This window comes from Diabrotica virgifera, chromosome 8, assembly GCF_917563875.1.
Source record: "Diabrotica virgifera virgifera chromosome 8, PGI_DIABVI_V3a".
Taxonomy (NCBI): Eukaryota; Metazoa; Arthropoda; class Insecta; order Coleoptera; family Chrysomelidae; genus Diabrotica; species Diabrotica virgifera.
Window position 1 is genome coordinate 119,290,710 of NC_065450.1, and position 13,974 is coordinate 119,304,683.

The following is a 13,974-nucleotide window of genomic DNA, read 5'->3' on the forward strand; positions in this document are numbered from 1 at the left end:
CAATGTCTAGAAAAAAGTCACACCATTTTGAGCGTCGGGTTTGGGGGGAGAGGGGGGAGAAATCGGTAAATTCGTAGTTTTTTACGTTTTTCGTCAATATTTCTAAAACTATGCGGTTTAGCATGAACAACCTTCTATACAAAATTGTTCTACATTAAATTTGAAATAAAAAAGGCCCTATGCATAATCTTTCTAAAATTCATGGTTCCAAAGTTACGGAGGTAGTATAGTATAACTGGTCCAAAAAAAGGCCTAACCCAAAAATCCAAAATAAAAGTTTTCCTCTTACACCAAATTGTTCTATATAGACCACATATTGTTCAGTAAAAAGTTACACCATTTTGAGCGTCCGGTTTGGGGGGCAGATGGGGGAGAAGTCGGTAAATTAGTAGTTTTTTTTTAAGTTTTTCGTCAATATTTCTAAAACTATGTTTTAGCGTAACCAATGTTATATACAAAAATGTTCTACATGAAATTTAAAACAAAAAATCTTGTATACATAATTGTTATAACATCAACGGTTCCAGAGTTACAGAGGGTGAAAAGTCGAGGTTTTCGATACTATTTGTATTTTCTGGGCAATGTATGGTATACCTATACCAAAAACCCAGACATCCAAAGTGAAAGTTATCCTCCAACACCAAATTGTTCTATATGGTCCACATAATGTTCAGAAAAAAGTCACACCATTTTGAGCGTCGGGTTTTGGGAGGAGAGGGAGGAGAAATCGGTAAATATAAAAAGTATCGAAAACCTTCACTTTTCACCATCCGTAACTCTGGAACGGTTGATTTTATAACAATTATGTATAGAATCTTTTTTGTTTTAAATCACATGTAGAACATTTTTCTATAGAACATTCTTTACGCTAAAGCATAGTTTTAGAAATATTGAAGAAAAACGTAAAAAAAAACTACTAATTTACCGACATTATCCCCCCCCCCAAACCGGACGCTAAAAATGATGTAACTTTTTACTAAACAATATGTGGACCATATAGAACAATTTGGTGTTGAATGAAAACTTTTACTTTGGACGTCTGGGTTAGGCCTTTTTTGGACCAATTATACTATACTACCTCCGTAACTTTGGAACCGTTCATTTTAGAAGGGTTATACATAGGGCCTTTTTTATTTCAAATTTAATGTAGAACAATTTTGTATAGAAGGTTGTTCATGCTAAACCGCATAGTTTTAGAAATATTGACGAAAAACGTAAAAGACCACGAATTTACAGATTTCTCCCCCCTCTCCCCCCAAACCCGACGCTCAAAATGGTGTGACTTTTTTCTGAACATTATATGGACCATATAGAACAATTTGGTGTTGAAGGATAACTTTCACTTTGGATGTCTGGGCTTGGGTCTAATGGAGAATTCTCACGACGAGGTCGAGGCGCGTGTTGAAGCGAGATTCAAGTGGGTCCTAATTTAAACGTCGGCAAAGAGAGATATAATATATATAATAGTGGAAAAGAAAGAGAACGCAGATACCCCACAAGACGGTAAAATTAGTAATATTTACACTTTGTGATAAAATGTCCCGAAGAATTCAGGCAACCAAAAAGTTGACCGCTCTCAGTGGTGGAGATAAAAATATTAGTTGGTTTTTCTAATTCTCACAATGATAAAAATTAGAACAAAACGTAGTTTGACCATAAAATTACCACGCCACTGATCATACCCTCGGCTGACGAGACATCCACACTATCTACAGGCTAATAAATTTTAGCATTTGGTGTTATTTTAAGGGTCATAAATACCAAATTTTGACAGAAATTTCTCTATCTCTTCTTACGTTTAATCTTTTTCACGTTGGGTTGAATTCCGTCTTCAGTTTTTATCTTTTTCTGTTACATTTTTTTATTTCACTCATAATGTCGCAACACGCTCTGTCAGTTTTCCTCTTAACTATACTGTGCGAATCTTGTAATTAATTTCCACACATAAGAATAAGTCGATTTCTGCTACTGGTAAACTGTCACCAATACCCAAATTAAAGCACCAGATGCAAGCTAAATTTTATTTATAAAGCGAAAATGTTTAATATTACACTAATTTACCGTACAACTTATTTAACTTAATTAAATCGCACTAGAAAATAGAGACTGTCTTTATGATTTAAAAATGCGTGAAAGTGAAAGAATGTGTGTGTGTTCTGTTTGGCGATTGAGATGAGAGTGTTTTTAAATTCCCCTTATTTTATGTCGATTTACGGAAAAAGCGAACGAGACCTAATTTTAATTTACTGAATGGGACATGTGTAGATGTTAACTCATTTTTTACTACCAAAGAAAAGGAAATGATTGTTCATGGTTTTGACGAATATGGTACTAAAATGGATTTTATATTTTTATGAATCAATAAGGGGCTTTAACTAATTATGTTTTATTATAATAGTTTCCGTTGGTTGTGTGTAACCGAGATTTTATTCATTTGGTAGAATTTAAGTATACAGGGGAAACAAAAGTATGTTGTAATTTCAACATAACTGGGCCCCCACGGGAAATGGGAAATTATGTGGTTGTGAAACGATAAAGAGCTAAAGATAGAGAATTATAAAACAAGGGGAGAGATGATTAAGGAAATTGAAAAACTATTGTGGTAGTACATATAATTTAGTGATAGGACGAATTAATTCGCCAGTTGATGTTTTTAATTTTACGACCCTTACTGTGCCGTCAGAGCCAGGCATTAATTTAATTACCCTGGCAGTGGGCCAATTCAGAGGAGGAGAATTATCGGTTCTTAATAAAACAAGATCATTCTCCTTGACATCAGATCGTACTTGGGACCATTTGGGTCTACTATGTAACCTACTTAGGTATTCAACGGACCAGCGCTTCCAAAAGGATTGCTGGATCTTAGTGCATCGTTGGAAAAAATTTAATCTATTAACGGGTAGATCAATCAATGTCTTTTCAGGATAAGAAGTAAGATTCTCCCCTATAAGAAAATGTCCAGGAGTAAGACATTGTGAGTCTGAGGGATCATTTGATAAGGGGCATAGCGGTCGCGAATTAAGAATTGCTTCAATTTGTGAGAGGATGGTGCTGAGTTCTTCGAACGTGAAGTGGGCATTACCGACAATGCGGCGGAGATGGTATTTGGCACTCTTAATGGCAGCCTCCCAAATACCTCCCCAATGGGGACTATGGGGAGGAATAAATTTCCATTCTATGAAATGTTCCTTGGTGAAATTCTGTAAATCTTTTGTAAAAGAAGGGGTTTTGAAAAGGTTATACAAATCTCGGAGTTGATTTTTGGATCCAGTGAAATTTGTAGTATTATCGCTATATATCAATGAAGGAAGTCCTCGGCGTGATATAAATCTCTTTAGGGAAAGTAGGAAGTGTTCACTGGAAAGGGAAGATACTAATTCTATATGCACGGCTTTTGTAGCTAAGCAAACAAATACACATATATAAGACTTTAGCAACTTTGCCTTGCGTAAATTGGAGGATTTTATAAAGAGAGGTCCACCAAAGTCGCATCCAACATTCTGAAATGGACGAGAAGGGGTGACTCTTAGTCTGGGCAAAGCACCCATAATTTGTTGCAAAGGTTTGGCACGAAACCTAAAGCATATGTGGCAATTATTTACGATTTTTTTGATAGTTCGTAAACCATTTAAAGGCCAATATTTTAGCCTAACAATTGATAGACTAGTCTGAGGTCCAGCGTGTCCCAAACGATTGTGTTCATGGGAGAGTAATAGAGTAGTGACAAGAGAATTAGCGGGTAGTAGTATGGGATACTTTTGTTGATCAGCTATATTAGCGTTACTTAATCGACCACCCACACAAAGGAGGTTTTCAGAATTTAAAAATGGGTTCAGAGATTGCAAATGTTTATTAGATATTGGTGCAGAGCGTTTAAGTTCTAGAATTTCTTTAGCAAAATGCAGATTTTGCATGCCTCTAAGAATTGAAAGAGAAGATGAGCGCAATTCATCTACCGTGAGATCATTAGAGAATTTTAGAGAGGGATTTCTTGAATTCCAAATAAATCTTTTAATATATGCAACTGTGCGTAATAGTTTAGTGTAATTCGAGAATCTAGAAAATAAGTTGTTGCAGAAATCGTTTTCTGAACTAACAATTGTGGCGTAAGTTATTAATGTTACCTTCCTTTCTTCGGGTAATATATCCTTTTGAGTGTGAGATTCGTGACTTGACAAGAGTAAGTGAGGTTTTAATAAAAAATCTGGGCCATTCCACCAAGTAGACGAATTTAAAAATTCTTTTGCAGTAAGACCACGAGACAAACTGTCAGCGGCATTGTCTTGTGAACTGACATGTCTCCAAGTGAAGTTGTGGGTTAAATCTTGTATTTGGGATACACGATTTGCCACAAAAGTATTCCAACGAGAAGGAGAAGAGTTAATCCAGCATAGGGCGATTTGAGAATCAGTCCACAAATTTAGAGAAGAAAATGAGATGCGATTTTCATATAGAGAAACTATTTTCTGAGTCAATCTAGACAATAATAACATTGCAGATAATTCCAACTTAGGAATTGATATAGTTTTTAAAGGAGCGAGTCTAGATTTTGAGGTTAATTAATGTACAACGTACAGTGTTATCTTCGTATACAGTACGAAAGTATAATACGGCGGCTTGGACCCTAATTGAAGCATCAGCAAAACCGTGAATTTCTATTGTTGCGATTTTTTTATTTTGAAATAAGTAACGGGGTATTTTATAAGAGTTTAGTGAATTAATATCGGAGACGAAATTTTTCCATTCGTTGTGGAGGTTTAGGGGTAAAGAATCATCCCAATTAAGTTTCTGGAGCCATAATTTTTGTATAAAACATTTTCCAGTGATTGTAAATGCACCAAAAAGACCAATGGGGTCAAAGATTTTTGACAGAAATGATAAAGCCGTTCTTTTAGTATATAGGGAAGTGCGTTCTGGAGAAATAGGTACAGAAATGATAAAGTTGTCTTCATTAGGCTGCCAGGAGAGGCCTAGTACCTTACTACTTGTATTTTCAACATTGAGTTCATAATTTAACGGAGGGTTACTTATATATTTTGCTGAAAATTGTGGAGAGTTGGAGACCCATTTATGAAGACGAATTCCATGAAAATTTAACATTTCATTAAGTTCATGGTGTGCGTTTTCAAGAGTAGAAAATTCGTTGGCTCCATAGAGAACATCATCGACATAGGTTTGATTCAAGAGAGCGTCAGCACCGAGTGGGTATTTTCCTTTATGTAAATTTGCAATTTCGTTTAAACAACGAGTGGCTAAGAAACTGGAACACGTAACTCCATAAGTAACGGTAGCGAGTTCGATGCATTTTAAGGGTTCATTTGGGCTGTCTCTCCAAAGTATATTTTGGAGAAAAGTTTTTTCGGGATTGACATTAATTTGTCTATACATTTTTTCGATGTCTGCGATAAAAACTAATTTAAATTGCCGAAAACGACAAATGATATCGAACAAATCAGGTTGTACTTGATATCCAGTGAGTAAAATATCATTAAGAGAGTGCCCAGAAGTGGATTTAGAGCTACCATCAAAAACTACGCGAAGTTTGGTAGTCAGAGAATCTTTTAGAACGCAGTGATGGGGCAAAAAGTATTTGTTTAGAGAGTAAGTACTGTGAAGAGACAAAGGTACGTATTTAGCATGATTTAAGTTTATATATTCGTCGATGAATTTTTTGTATTCATTAAAGAGCGTAGGGTTGCTTTTGAATCTTCTTTCAAGTAACTCAAATCGTTTCTTTGCTACATAAAATGAATTGCCGAGTTTAAGATGCTCGGAAGGGGACTTCAACGGTAAATCAACCTGAAAGCGACCATTTTCCAGAATTTTATGACAAGTTGTGAAGTTGAGTTCAGCCAGTTCGTCTTCTTCGGACAGTTTTTTAGTGGTGGGGCATTCTTCAGTTTCCCAAAACTTAGCAAGGACTACATCAAGACGAGAATCATTATCATTGGGAAGAATTTCGGTTGTTTGTACCGAAAGAGTTAAATTTTCTTGGGAGCGAGAATTAATGGGAAAATTTCCTGCGATCACCCATCCAAAGATGGTATTAAAGAGAACTGGTAGATTTGTTCCTAATTTAAAGTGACCAGGTTGAAGAATTTCATAATATTTGTCCGCGCCAATTAAAATGTCAATATCGGAAGATTCAAAGAACTTATCATCTGCCAAATTGAGGTGTTCGGGAATATGTATGCTACTTAGAGAAATATTCGTTTGAGGTAATTTACAAGTTATTATCGGAATGATCGCACAGTTCAAAGTAAGTTGGTTGTCTGACTGATCAGAAAAGAGAGTAATTTTGGCAGTGAGATTTGAAGTGATCGGGCTTTGAGATATTCCAGAAATTTGTAAAGTCCTTGCGTATGTTTCGCAATTAAGTTTGTTTACCAGACCTTTAGTGATGAAAGAGTTCTGGCTTCCGCTATCCAATAAACCTTTAACTTGAATAGTTTTACCTGATTTCGTGAACAGAGTGAATTTTACAGTGGCGAGAAGGACATACGAATTAGTTAAAGTGTCGCTCATAGCACTTAATGATGAGCTATGGGTGTTGTCATTGATTGGGGCATGATGTGAAGGCCTATGAGAGTTAATTTGAGTGCCTTCTGAACTATTGGATGGTAGAGAATTTGGTGAGGTACGTTGCACGTTACGAGATTCATTAATATCTTCGTTTCTGACATTGTTGTTAGCGATGTCTTTCTGAGTGGAATGTTTGGGATAATTCACATTAGAACGTGTATTGTATTGAGTTTGAAAGCGTGGGGCAGAAGGGTTGTGATTTTGCTCAGAAGAATCTTGGTGAAGGAAACTATGATGCCTTCGGTTGCAAATTGAACAACCTCTAGAAATACAGTCATTGTGAGAGTGTTTAGTGCCCAAACAATTAGAGCACATTTTTGTTGAGCGAATAAAATTATGTTTCTCATCATGAGATAGAGCTAAAAATTGCCGACAAGAATATATTCTGTGTGAGAATGCATTACAATATGAACACTTGGGGTGAGTATAAGTTTGCTGCGTAGATTGTGAGGTATTTGAATGTAGAGAGGTAAAGTGTGTTTTAGTGTGAGCTTTTTGCGAATGTGGTTCCCTGTTAGGTTCAGGGAGAAAGGCTAAGTGGGATTTTTGTGAGTGTGAATCCCTTTTAGATTCAGGGATATGAGTTAAATCAGATAAAATATTGCAGCGTTCGTTAAGAATATCGAAAAATTCGGTTAATGTTGGCTGAGAGCTGCGATTTCTTCTTTCTCCGTAATAGCGTTTTGAAGCAAAGTCTAATTTGCGAGATAAAATATTAATTAAAATTAAATCCCAAGTTTTTACAGGCACATTTAATAACTTCAGTGAGTCAACATGCTTTTTAGACTCATTTATGAACTCACTTAGTGTTTGACGGTTACTTTTAGAGAAAGAAGGGTAGTCAACGATAGAGTTAATGTGAGAGTTGATAATTGCCAAATCGTTACTATATTTTTTCTTTAAAATGTCTAGTGCTAAGTCAAAATTATCGTTTGTGATTTCGAGAGATTCGATAAGAGTCAGGGGTTCACCAAGAAGAGCAGATTTTAAGTAGATTAGTTTTTGAGCATTTGAGATGGACTGATTATCCGTGATGAGAGAGGTAAATAATTGGTAAAAGGAAACCCATTTGGAGTACTCCCCGTGGAAAGTGGGGACTGATATGGGGGGCAACTTTACGTTTGAGGGAATAAAAGGGTTACGTTCAGAAGCCAGAGATAAGTTGAATTGAGACTGAGCAAGACTGTGTAATTTGTTTTCTAATCTTGCCATGGCAGAACAATAATTAGTTTCGACTTCGTCTCTCTTTTCAGCAACCAAATCGCCACCTTCTAATGATTCAATATTATCGCAAATTTGATTATAATTATTAAAAGAGCTAATTAGCATTGATTTTCTGACGTCTATTTCAAAGGAGTTTGTTTGAGCATCAAGATACTTAGTGATCCAAGTTAATACGCGAGTTATGGCTGATTTGGTTGTTGATTTTTCTCTCTTTAATTGATCCATTTTAATTTAGACAAAATATAACGATAATGAGGGGAAAAGTTCACTCAAAAGGTTTATTGCACTGCACTAATGTGAAATTATACAAAAATTGTTGTGTAATAGGTAACTAAAGAGAGATTTATCAGTGCGATATATGCGAAAATATGATATGTAAGTGAAATAACAGTAAATAAAGATAAATGAAGAAAGTGTAAAAAATAATTATGAGTGTAAAAGAGAAAAAATATTAATAAAAAGTAGCGAATAAAACGCGAGTATAATGCAAACAATAAAACGATACAATATTAATAATAATTGAGCGAATAAAAATTCGAGCGTATGCAGAACTGTTAATAATAATAGTTCGAAAGTTACCTTGAGTAAAACTTTTGAATATGAGCACTTCCGATGAGAAGAAAGATGCCTCTGGTTGTCTGCCTCCTGGGGGTGGTAGCAGCTATACAGTGGTTGTAGGTGATAACAGCTTCTGACTGCCTATGCCAGGGGTACCATGAATTCTTGAGAGAAGACTCGGGATTCAGCTCTCCTGTGTCTGTGTGTGTCCCACCAGGGGTACCAAATTATGTGTGAATCTTGTAATTAATTTCCACACATAAGAATAAGTCGATTTCTGCTACTGGTAAACTGTCACCAATACCCAAATTAAAGCACCAGATGCAAGCTAAATTTTATTTATAAAGCGAAAATGTTTAATATTACACTAATTTACCGTACAACTTATTTAACTTAATTAAATCGCACTAGAAAATAGAGACTGTCTTTATGATTTAAAAATGCGTGAAAGTGAAAGAATGTGTGTGTGTTCTGTTTGGCGATTGAGATGAGAGTGTTTTTAAATTCCCCTTATTTTATGTCGATTTACGGAAAAAGCGAACGAGACCTAATTTTAATTTACTGAATGGGACATGTGTAGATGTTAACTCATTTTTTACTACCAAAGAAAAGGAAATGATTGTTCATGGTTTTGACGAATATGGTACTAAAATGGATTTTATATTTTTATGAATCAATAAGGGGCTTTAACTAATTATGTTTTATTATAATAGTTTCCGTTGGTTGTGTGTAACCGAGATTTTATTCATTTGGTAGAATTTAAGTATACAGGGGAAACAAAAGTATGTTGTAATTTCAACATATACCATACTATATATGGCGTTGAATGATATAATGGCCCTTGCAGAGACAGCGTGATAAACGAATGGAGGCGCAGACACATTAACGATTAGAGTCTCTCTTCGAAAAGGAAAATCTAGTCGGATATATAAAGGCTAATAAATTAGGATGGGCAGGGCATGTGATACGATAAACGATATAATCGCCTTATAAACAATGTGTTTTGGGAAATACCAGATGGGAGAAGGTATGTAGGACGCCCTAGAACAAGGTGGAAAGATGCAGTCAGAGAAGATTTGGAAAAAATGGTAGTGAGGCAATGAGAAGTAGGGACCGACAGATATTGAAGGCAATAATAAACTCGGCAAAGACTCATGAAGAGTTGTAATGCCATTAATGATAATGATGATGACGATGGGTAACACAGAATAATGGCTTCCCTCAGTTTGACCTAAAAGTCTTTCACAAAACATAGGTTTGAAGTTGTTAAAGAGATTTTTAATTTATCTGTCGGACTTAAAACATTGCTAACTCAATTTTCTTTTTTGCTCAAGTGTGATAATAATATACTTGATCTTTATTCCTGCGACATTCTTTTATGATCCATGATTTTCTGAATTACGGCAACACGGTAGTCAAAACGAAAACAAATATTGTATTTACCGTCTGCAATAAACTCAATTTTTGAGAGTTGTAACGGGAAATAAGTTATTAAAAGTATCCAGTGAACAATATAAGACATTAAGTTAAGGTTAGTGATAATTAAAAACATTAAAATCGGTGAAATAACATCAAAATAGAGCCAAGGACATACAAAAAGTAAGATCGCTGAAACAACAAAACGTAGTCCCGATGAAATTGCGACGTTGCCGTTGTGAGTAGATTTTCCAGGTAACCACAGAAAATAACAACCGATAATAAACATACAAAATAAATACGGTAAACGCTGTCTTCTCTGCACTGTTGAGGTGGAAGACAGTGTTTGGCGCCGGAAAATGGAAAGGTATCTGGAAAATTTAGACAGTGATGACACACAGTCAGAAGGAGGGTCAAAAAGGAAGGACAGATATATGGATAACGAGGAAGATGGTATTTTTAGAAAGAGCAAAAAGTTCTCTAGAACACCAACAAAAAATCATGAGAAAAGAAATGAAGAAACAAAAATTGATCAATTATTAATAATGGTGAGCCACCTCACCGATAACATTAAGGAAATAAAAAGAAATCAAAAAGAAAGCAAGGAAGCAATAGAAAAGCTCATTATAGAAAATAGAGCGCTGAGAAAAGAAAATGCGGAACTAAAACAAGAGAATATAGAAATCAAGGAGGAACTCAGAGAAATAACTAACCACATGGAAGTTATGGAAAGACACCGACGAATAAATAACGTAGTCATGAACGGTCTAAGGATAGACACATATGAGCAAGCAGGGTTAAAAGAAACAACTAACAATTTCATCAAACAACACTTAGGAGTAGAGGTTAAAATAAGGAATGCTCACAAGCTAGGAGAAAAAACATGCCTCATTGAATTAGAAAACCAAGAAGAAAAAAGAAAAATAATGGAAAAAAAGTATAAGTTAAAAGAAATAAGAGGGCTAAAGGTATATATTAACGAAGATGCAACCATAAGAGAACGAGAAATACAGAAAACAATTAGAAAAATTGCTCAGGAAGAAAGAAACAAAGAAAATGAAGTCAAGATTGGAGTAAAAAAAATATGGGTAAACAACAACGAATGGAAGTGGAACGATAAAAAAGGAAAAATGATCAAAACAACATAAAAAAAACTAGCAGACAATTGTACCATGGGAATAACGATGACGACACAAGTACAGAAAAAGGATAACGATAATACAAAAAAAGGACAAAAGAGAAAAAAAATTAAAACCGGACAAAAACACAAGAGAACATGTCGAAAAGAACACTTACTTTTAGGAACATGGAATGTAAGAGGCACATATGGAGAAGGTAAACTTAAACATCTAGCGAGAGAACTCGAAAAGTTCCAATTTGACATAGTAGCCTTGCAGGAGACGAAACAGCTGGGAAATGATATATTAGAAATAGAAGATACAGTGTTTTTTAATAGCGGCGGAAAGAATATAACATTAGGCACAGGTTTTATGCTACGAAAAGAACTAAAGGAAGCAATAGTAGAATTCAAACCAATATCAGATCGAATATGTAGTATCAGGATCAAGGGAAAATACCAAAAAATCACTCTCATAAATATTCACGCACCATCTGAAGAAAAAGATAATGATGTCAAAGAATCTTTTTACAGTGAACTAAATAGAACAATTGAAAGTATACCCAGATACGACATGAAAATTATTTTAGGCGACGCAAATGCCAAAATAGGGAAGGAAGAAGTATTTAGACCGACAATAGGAAAACATAGTAAACACAATGAAACTAATGAAAACGGACAGTTCCTCATAGATTTTGCAAGAGAAAAAAATATGATCATAATGAGCACATATTTCGAAAGAAAAGAAATACACAAGGAAACATGGATATCGCCAGATAGAAAGACCAAAAACCAAATAGATCACGTGCTGATCGAAAAAGAAGAGCAGCAATGTATAAAGAAGATTAGAACATACAAAGGACCAGATGCCGACTCCGACCATTACATGGTGGGTATCAAAATGAAGCAACTGATACCTGAAAATAAAAACAAAATAAAAGAAAAGAAATATATAAATAAACCAATTCGGTTTTCAACAAAAAAAGAGCAAGAAACATACAGAGAAACAATGGAAAGAGAACTAAAAAAGATACAAATAGAAGAACAAACGGAGAACAACTGGGAAATCATAAAGCAAGTAATGAACAAAGCAGCAAAATAAACAAGAGATTAAAAAGAGGAAGGAGTGGTTCGACATAGAGTGCCAAAAAGAAATAGAACTAAGACAATCATTAAGGATGGAAATGATCAAGAAAGAAACAACAGAGACGCATAATAGATATATAGAACAAAGACAAAAAATAAAGAGGTTGTTGAGAGAAAAGAAGAGAAAACACTTAGATAATAAGCTAAAAGAAATAGAAGAGAACTACAGAAATAAAGAAATAAAAAACCTGTATCAAGGTGCCAGAAACGAGAAAAGAGGATACCAGCAAAAACCCATATTCGTTAAAAACAAAGCTGGAGATAATATAATTGGTGAAGCAGAAATAGTAGAGAGATGGAAAGAGTATTTTGACGAATTACTAAATGGCAAGAATAAGCCAAACCAAAATGAATCCATAGAAGCAGAGACAGAAAATGAACAGTTAGAAGACATAGAAGATAATCCACCAAGCAAAGAACAAATCGAGGAAATAATTAAAAATCTTAAAAACAACAAATGCCCTGGAAGCGATAACATAACAGCAGAGATGATGAAATATGGTGGAAAATTGCTGAATGATTGGATACACAAAATCATAAAAGATATATGGTTAAAAGAACGAATACTAGAGGACTGGAAGGAAACAATTATCTGCCCATTACATAAAAAAAGGCGACAAAACAGAATGCAGTAATTACAGAGGAATAGCATTACTAAATACCGTATACAAAATCCTAGGAAAATCCATAAAAGACAAACTTGAAATAGAAGCTGAAAATATAATAGGCGAATATCAGTGCGGATTTAGAAGAGGGAGAAGCACAACGGACCAAGTATTCGTAATCAGAGAATTACAAGCAGAAAGCTATGAACACAACCTACCAACGATAGCACTATTCATCGACTTCCAACAAGCATACGATAGAATAAAGAGGAAGAAATTAAAAGAGGCGCTTGAGAAATTGTGAGTTAGCAGAAAGCTACGTAACATGATACATCTTACTCTGGAGAATACAGAAAACAGAGTCAAAATAAACAATCAATCATCAGAAAAATTTATAGTAAATGAAGGATTAAGACAGGGCGATCCTCTGTCATCTTTACTCTTCAACTTATGCCTAGAAAAAATAATGCGAGAAGCGAAAATCAATAGAGAAGGACTCATATATCAAAGAAGACACCAAGTTTTGGCGTTTGCGGATGATGTGGTGTTACTGGCAAGAGGAAAAAAAGAGCTACAGGAGGTGGTACAGAGAATAGTAAAAGCAGCGAAGAAAATGGGACTGTATATAAATTCAACTAAAACAAAATGTATGGAGTGGACAGAGGGTCAGTTTAGGAATGGACAAAAGTTTATAGTAGAAGTAGAAGAAGGAACATCATACGAATTCGAAATGGTAGAAAGATTTACATACCTAGGGGCAATAATATCACGTAAACCTATCATTAAAGAAGAAATACAAGCTAGAATAATGGCAGGCAATAGAAGTGTACATGCGCTTAATGTAATGTTGAAAAGCAAGTTTCTATCAAGAAGGGCAAAAGTACAGCTATACAAAACAAGTATACAGCCAATAGTAACATACTGCAGTGAGACATGGTCAATGACAAAAAATGAACAAAATTTACTGGAGATCTAGGAAAGGAAAATACTAAGGAAGATATATGGAGGAAAAATAAGGGACGGTTTATGGATAAGAAGATCAAATGATGAGTTAAAGCAATTATACAACCAACCTAATATAATAGGAGTGATAAAGGCTCAGAGACTTAGATGGCGAGGTCACATTGAAAGGATGCCAAACACGAGGACTCCAAAAAAGGTACTAAACTACACTATAACTTCAAGAAAGAGAAGAGGAAGGCCGAAAAATAGATGGAAGCAAGACGTCGAAAAAGATTTGGAAAGAATGGGGCTAGAGGGCCAAAAAAGAAAAATGAATAACAGGAAGGAATGGAGGAAAATCACATATCAAGCCAGAGAAGAGCT